Source organism: Lissotriton helveticus, chromosome 12 (genome assembly GCF_964261635.1).
Source record: "Lissotriton helveticus chromosome 12, aLisHel1.1, whole genome shotgun sequence".
Classification (NCBI taxonomy): domain Eukaryota; kingdom Metazoa; phylum Chordata; class Amphibia; order Caudata; family Salamandridae; genus Lissotriton; species Lissotriton helveticus.
The window spans coordinates 739625384-739634134 of NC_136073.1; positions in this window are offsets into that span (position 1 = coordinate 739625384).

Here is an 8751-nt window from a genome sequence, read left to right on the forward strand (position 1 = left end):
CAGCTGCGCTCTCGCGTTGAAGATGCGCATGCGCAACCCAGGGCACGTTACACCCACGTGCGCTCCCCGAACTCCATTTAACCATAACAGGAGGGCCCAGACACTCGCGCACCTTAATGACGTCATAGTGTTGTGAGGGGTGGCTACCAGCCTGAGGAAAGCGTAGACTCCCTCCCCCGCACCCTTTAAATTAATGGAGACCATCTCCTGCCCCTGAAGTTCTGAGAGAGACCAAATGGCCCCTCCCGCGGGCGGCCCCTTTCGTGAATGGGTCCGCCCCCCCCGTAAGGACCTTAAAATGCTGCTCACCGATTAATGACCTTACCGCCACAGGCCAGGTAGTTAACCGACTATCTGGCCCCCCCCCAGAACTCCCCCCTTCTAGAAAGGTCATACCCTTCCTGCAAAAACCTCCAGCCATGCCAGGATGTTTCTTATAAAAAGGGCATTCCCCTCCTCTGTTAAGTGCACCCCATCCCGCAGGTAGAAGTGTTCCCCCCAAATGCAACCGTGAGGGATGGTCTGCAAGACCGGAGTCCTAAATAACCTGTCCAGCTTGTTGTTGACCCTCTTTAACGAGCTGTTCAACGCGCTGACTGAGTTTCCCCCCCTCCATTGCATCCTTGGTATCAGTTGTGACCATACTACAACACTACCTGGTAACCGCTTTGCTAGCCAACCCGCTGCAGATATAATTTCTTCCAGGAGGACCCTTCTGCCCAGACCTGCCAGATCATTTCCCCCTAAGTGAAGTATTACCGCCGAGGGTGGTGTAGTATGTCGCGCTAGTAAGTCCGACATATAGTCCCTGAACTGATTGAGGCGGAGCCCCCCCCTGCCATGGAAGGAGACCCTGCACCCCCTACTTTCCATCCTTTGTTTGCCTGAACCTGCAAGAAAAATTTTGTTAGCACGTTTGACATATGAATGCCCCACTACCCAGATGACTACGGTCTTCTGTCTGTCCTCCTGGTCCCTCCATGCTGTAGTAAAGTTGCCTTGATGCTCCATGGGTAGTTTCCGTCCTGCGTCACAGGCCCGTGAAACTGTAAATAACCAGAAAAACAGCAGGTATTAGCAATACTCCACATGGCGGCAGCTCTCACAACATGTGCAACCGCACGTAGCGTTTATAAGCGCTTGAGGACCATCTCCCAATTCTTTGCACACTCTTTGTGGTCAAACCCCTAGCTGTTGCTTCTGTGGCTGCCCCTATCCGGAAAGAGTGTGTCCCAAACTCTTTGTGATTATAGCCCGCTTTTGCCATGCTCATGGCTAGTACCCTCTGGAACTGAAACCTGGTCAGAGGAGTCCCATCCACATGCATTAGCAGTGACCCCACACACTCCTGTGCCCGCTGTCTTATTAGATCCTCCACATGCGTCACCGGGCAGCAGGGATTGTTCTTTGCCCGATGTAACGCCAAACTTTGGCCCCTAGCGTTCTGATCAGTTTTAGATTTCCTGATGCTGATCCACATAGTGTCGCCCCTTATGCTGATATCCTGCAGCTGAAGGCCGCCTATCTTATCACCTTTGTTGGCCGCCACGAGTTCACCTACCCTGAATGCCCCATAGAAGGCTAAAGAGAAAGCAGCTTTAAATAGGCCCACCTCAGACGTAGAGCTACATGTGTCCGGCAGCGCGCGGAGAACAGCAGACAGACGTTCAAAACCTATGGGTTTCCTGGAATCTATGGAGGGGGGCTGCAAGCGCCGCCATCCTTTTAATGCCCTGTGGGCCTGAAAGCTGTGTGTAGGGTCCCTGCCCCCCCGTGCCCGTGCGAAAAAGGAGATAGCGGCCTTGTGCCTGTTGGCTGTTGCCACCGTGCGCCCTTCCTTGTGTAAGCTGCCTAAATACTCATTGAAGCTCGCCTCCATAGTCCAACTACTCTCCCAGCCTTGTCCCAGAAAGTGACAGTAAGACCTGAACGCCCCTTCGTATGCCGTCCTGGTCTTGGGTGCTAGGCTGGCTGCCACGAGGTCATGTAGCTGGGGGCACCAATTTGCCAAAGAATCGCCGGGAATTGGGCTGGCGCTGTCTCTGCCTCCGGCAAGTGATCCCTGAACACCTGCATCTTAAAGCGAGAAAGGGCATCAGCTGCATTGTTTAACACCCCTGGGACATGTTTTGCTCTGAAAAGTACATTCCTTGTCATGCAACACAATACAATCTCTTTTATCAAGCGTAAAATGAGTGGACACCTTGCAGCTTGTTGGTTGATGCATTCAACCACTGACATATTGTCTGACCAGAATATTACCGATCTGTTGGCCAGTTCCTCGGGCCAGACTTTCAGTGCCACCCAGATTGGGAAGAGCTCGAGGAAACCAATGTTCACCGTCAGCCCGCTCTCCTCCCACCAGGCGGGCCACTTCTGCGCCACCCATTTCTTGCCAAGGATGGCACCAAACCCCACACTGCCCGCCACATCGGTCCATAAACCAATGTCCGCCGAAGACACCGTAGGTGCACCCCACAGCACTCTTCCATTGAAATCCGCCAGGAATGCCATCCATATCCGCATGTCCTGGCGCACCTCAGCAGACAGCCGTGTCCGGTGATGTTTTTCACGAAGACCCCTCATGGCCTGTGCAATTGAGCGTGAAAATGGGCGAGCCATAGGAATTACTCTCAACGCAAAATTCAACTGTCCTACTGTCTGCTGCAACAGCCCCAAATTCACCTTTTTCGCTTGTAAGCACAGTCCTAGAGTCTGTTTGAATTTTTGGATCTTTTCTGCTGGTAATCTAAAACACCCCTCCACAGAATCCAGTTCGATGCCTAAAAATTCCAGGCATGTCACTGGTCCAACTGTCTTCCCCTGCGCCAACGGGACCCCGAAAGAGCGCATGAGCACGCAAAATTCCTGCAATGCCAACGCACACTCCCGTGAACCCGCCGGGCCCAGAAAAAGAAAGTCATCCAGGTAGTGCATCACCCACTGGTGACCCGTATGTTGTCTTAATGCCCATTCCAAAAAGGAGCTAAACTGTTCAAAATAAGCACATGAAATTGAGCAACCCATGGGCATACACTTATCCACGTAGTACTTTCCCTGAAAGGAGAAACCCAGTAGGTGCTGGTCCTCTGGATGAACCGGGAGTAGTCTAAAGGCTGACTCAATGTCTGACTTAGCCATCATTGTACCTGCGCCCAAACTCCTCAGCATGCCCGCTGCCTGATCGAAGGACGCATACTTCACAGAGCAAATTGTGTCATCAATAGCATCATTCAATGATGCCCCCCTTGGTGCGGATAAGTTGTGGATGAGCCTAAATTCCCCTAGTTCTTTCTTAGGCACCACCCCCAGAGGAGAGCACACAAAATTCTGCATGGGAATGACGTGAAATGGTCCTGCTACCCTCCCCAAACGCACCTCTTTAGCTATTTTTGTTGACACCACTGTTGGATTGGCAAGGACTGATAGCTGATTCCTACACTGTGGTCTCCCGACATACCCCCCAGCAGGAATTCGAAAACCATGTGTGAAACCCTCTTGTAATAGTCTAGCAGACGTGTGATTCGGGTACCTGTTCAACCAGGGGATCAATGCTGACAGCTGGATGGGTGAATGTGCTATCAGCGGGTGGGTCTTATTATTCAGGTTTCCTCCTACCCCTGCCTCCTGCACCACTATTTTTATTTCGGCATGTTGTTTCGGGGTGGGACGTGTGGCCACATACGCTACATGCGTGCCTGAACTTACAGGTACCTGGTGCCCTGTTGCATGTCCGCCTATTGAAGTCCCAACATACCCCCTTTGCCCCACCATTTGCTCTCTGCTTTTGGGCCGCCTCCCCTCCTGGTGCTGATCGAAAGGGCTGTTGAAACGCCTGCTGCGGCCTGGGGAAATAACCTCTACCCGCATTTGTGCTTGTGCTTGCCCCCTGACCCTTCTCGAATTGATTGTGCCATGAGATAGAGTCTACCTTGTCCCATGATAAAGTTTTATCAAATTCTTTGGACTTTCTGAACGCGACATCATATTCCTTCCATACATCCCCTGCATGATTCTCATGGAACATTGTTATCCTACTTTGGTAGCAGTTCATGGCTGGTTGCATCCCCTTAAAACGTTTGCCCATTACTGCACCGAACACTGCAAAACCCCTCAGCCAGTTGATGAGATTTTCTTCCACCCTAAACTTGTACAGCTTCGCTCTCCATTCACTGGGCAACAACATATCCTTCTGCGATTTTGCATATTCCCATTCCCTGTTATCTATCAGCAATGAAAACATGTTCACATACTTGTCGGCCCATATCAATTCCTTTACACTCTGTGACACATGCTGTGCTAAGCACTCACCCCTAGAGGGCAATGTTCCTTCGCCCAGCAAAGGCAGGGCAATCTCCTTACCATTCCCATTGTCGTTGGGTAACATTGCTTCCGCAGTCTTGGCACTGCCTCCATCAATCGCTGGACCTGTTTGGGGAGAAACCGGTGCAGGCGGCGTTGCGCCCCTACCACTAGCCAACAATATCTGCGTCACCAATGTTTGTTGCTCCGCTGTCAGAGCAGTATTGACCGGCAACGCACCCCCCCCTAACCAAGGTAGAATAGCCGCCACCTGAGCTGCCAGGTCTATTGGCACGGGCCCTGGCGCGGGAGGTGAAGTAGGGCCCGCACCTAGGGGCACCGGCGCCTGTGGTGGCGCGACGGGTGGCACTGGTGCCGCCGCTGGTATCACTGGCACATTTGGTACTGCCACTGGCAACTGGGGCACCGGGGCTGGAACGGGCACCGGGACCTGAGGTGGCGGGAATGGGGCAGCAGGGGGTACCTGTGGTGGCGGAATTGGTGCAGCAAGAGGTAAGATGGGAGTAGTACTCTGTGGCTGCCCCCCCCCCCTCTTATTTCTTGCCCGCCTGGGTGGTGTCACAAAGACGCCCCTTGGCTTGGGCGGTACTATCGTCCGCTTGGGTCTGCCAGATGGACCGGCCTGGGCATCTACCTTGGCCCCCAGGGCCGCTAAAGCCTTATCCATTTTATCAACCTTCCCCAGTCTCTTATCCATTGCAGACATTCTGCCCATCATTTTTTGCAACACTAAACCCACATTTGGATTGCCACGCCCCCGTCTTTGAGACATATTAATGAGCACACCGTGCTCCGTACCTGACCCAGATGGCGGTGCACGACCTGCAATACCTGACCCGATGAAAAGCGCCTGTGCTGCTGTATGGCGACCACAATCTAGTCTCGCAGTCCTGAAAAACAAAGAGCGTTACCTTTCCAACTAATGACCATGAACTAGAAAAAACCTCGTACCGGGTAAATAATATTCGCAAATTCCCTTCCACTTACCCACCAATTCGCATAGACACACAAAACCTTAATTGGCAGTAATGCAAATTCCCTTGCTGCCCTGGAGGTCCTTCCCCTCACAGGGTAATTAACAGCTTAATCGTCAATACTTAATTTGCAAGCACTTGACAAAACTATCGGTATGTAGAAAGTATCAGAAACCCCTTCAGCACGATCCAATTAATAGCGCCCCTAAATGTGCTGTTTACACCTATATTCGCAGTATTACACCAATGTAACCTACAACCGTACCCCCCCGAATGCAAGCGCTATGAATCGAGCAGTACACCTTGTTCACAACATGAATTCGTAATTTCACTCCCCATATGGCACAGTAACTGACCCCCAATTAAGCGTTTGTTTGTTGCAAAATTACAGTGAGAGACCACACATGCAAACACAGGCAGAATTATGCGTATTATTAAACTACCTCGCTTATTATTATCACGAAGCCAAAACAGTCGCACTTATCTCCGCGTGTAACCCGGTGCAAACAATCAGCGCGGCCAATAACACGTACCCCAGCTCAATCGGAAGTGTTTCCCTTCCCGGACAAAACAGCGCTCACCCGTCTGACTTGTGCAATACTTAAAATTGAAATCATAACAGGCTCGCTTAAGCGCACTTACTTGTGCCTAACGCTGAGGGCACCTTACACACTTGGCCTTCGATCACCGCTATGAAGGTGACTGGCCGCCCGCCCGCCCCGCAAAATACCTCGTGTCCCGAACGCTCAGTCAGAATGCCCTCGGCTCGGCGCTGCGCCTCTGCTCTCCCCGCTCTGTGGAAAAACCGTCCCGAGATCGCCGCCCACACACCGCAGTCCTCGGACGGGCTCCTCCGGTCGACTGTCTCAACAGCGGAAAATTACTCCTCCGGGCGCTCGATCACAGCCGACAAATCCAGTGCTCCACTCCAACGCGTCGGTCGCAATCTCCTATTGACCTGAAAGAAAAAGTAGAAAATTAAACGGCCCCACGGTGGGGCGAGGAGCGAGCCTGGGGAGCGCGGGCACAAAGAGGCCGCTTCCCGCGCTCCCCAGGCTCTTAACCCCTTCGCCGCCGCGACCCCGCCCCCTCGCCCCGGAAGCACACAAGTACTTCCGGGGCGAGGGGGCGGGGAACGCGGCCCCGAAGGGGACGGGTTGTGGGAGGGACCGGGCCCCGCCATGCTTGCGTGGGGGCCTATTGGCCCCCCCTTGTATTTCTCCCTCTCTCTGCTACAGGAAGCACACCCAGGCTCCCAGCCAGCAAATCACAACGCTGCCTTAGCAGCGTTGTGATTGATCTGAGCGCACCGTGTTTCGTCGCTCAGAAGCTGACCGGATGCCTGGGCATGTTCACCAAGGAAGCTGCGATGCAGCCTGCATGGAGAACATGCAAAGTGCACAAGACTGTTTTGGGCAGCCTGAGAGGGCCGGCCAAGCAGTCATTGCTCACTTAGGAGGGTGCTGCCTACCACTCTTCCCCTGCCCCCGACCCCTCACTCAAAGCTGCATAAGTAGGAAAAAATAAAATGATAATGACGCAAGTCACGTTAGCGGAGGATTCACCACTGTAAACGGGCAGTCCTGATGGCATGGTTAAACATAAATAAGAAGATGGACTCACCAGAAACTTGCCGGTGGAAAGAGGGAGTGCATGGACTTCACCAATAGCTACCACGCGTGGGGGTGGTGGAGATGCATTTTTTTCTGCAGAAAAGTTTGTGAAGTAGGTGATCTCCTTTTATGAAGGTTGCAAAAAATCCTTGCTTACTTGCGAGCCAAATTTCTTTCCTCAATTGAAATCCTTTTTACCGCCCAGCAAGATCATATTCATTTTATTCAAACCATGCCAACCTGGGAAATGTGGTAAGAGTGTTGCCTTTTGCACCGCTTTTCAATGCAGAATGACAAATGTTTTCAGACGTTTTGTCTCCTACCTTACATTTTGGGGAGGTTTTCTTCTCAAGGCGAAACATTTAAATGCATTTGAGATATTGCAAAGACAGATAATTACATTTGAGAAGGCTGTGAAAACTTTTGCACAAACCTAGGACCTCACCAAAAGTGGGTGTGCACAAAATTAAAATCACAGGTGCATGTATCACACTACTGCAGATGGGACTTCACCGAGGGAAGGAGGGAGAGCAAAAGGTGTGGAGGAGGGGCACTGCGCCGCCTTAAGGAAAAGAGGGAATGCATGAATTGTCTATGGGTGCATGGATGTTCCTCAGAATGACAAAAGTGGAAGACTTCATCCAATGAACAGAAGATGCACAGGGAATTCTCCAAGTGGCGGCCATGGACCCCACCAACGGAAAAGGAAGCCCGCATTGGATTCACCAATAGAAAGTAGGATTTACAATAGTATTTTTGTGCTGAACTATGGTATAATGTTGATTCAAAAAATAGATCATTACGGCTCGAGCGGTCAACGTCAAAGCTCTGGAACCGGGTTTGAGTCTCGGCAACGACACTCCATCCTGTGATTCTGGGCAAACCACTTAATCTCCCCTTGCTTAACAAAAAGGAATGTGCTCGCATGTAACAAAACTGGTGCTCATGTAAAGCGCTCTGATACCAGATATCTTCGGGTCTAGTTTGTGCTATATAAAACTCTAAAAAAAGAAAAAAATTAAAAAGAATCTTTTTTTTAACCTGTATCACAATTATTTTTCAATACTGATGTATTTACTATTATTATCAGTGGTATTATTATGATTGTATTATTATTATTAGTGTTGTTGTTGTTGTGTGGTATTTTTTTAAGTCAGCTTTACATTTTACAATCCAATACTCAACCCTAGACATGATTTCGAGACTATGTGCGGGGAAGTGCACCCTTCCCTACTTACAGGATCATTAATCAAAGGTTAGGCATCCACTTGCCCCCAGACACCCCCTCCACCAGACTATATGAGGTCTGACCCCCTTGAGTCAGTTTCACTCTGCCTCCCCACGTTAATGCAATGCATTTTCCTTAGAAAGCATCCGATCCAAATTTATGGGGCTGGAAGGACGCTCAGCCCTGTTTAGACTTGAATTATAGATTGGGAGGGAAAGATTTTATGAGCAATTATAGAAACAGCTTATTTACAGCCGCCTTTGACCAGCCGCGTGGCTTAAAAGGGTCTTGAAGGAGATTCTGTCTCAACTGGAGCGCCACTTTTGGGGTCGACCAAGTGCTATTGCTGCCCACAAGTATGAGGGAGGCACTTAGAAGAACCCCGCTTGCATCCTAATACATAGCTGTCAGGTGGACCCATGTTATATTTGACGCCTCAAGCCATTGGTAGCTTTTAAGTCAACAGCTCTGTGCACGCCAGATCCAACGTTTTAAACAGAGCTGCAAAATTTTAAGACACAAATGTACTAATTTATCGTGAAATGCAATGCAAAGTCCAAATTTTCTATACGGCACTGCACAGTTAGAAATATACAGCACATCGCCATATATA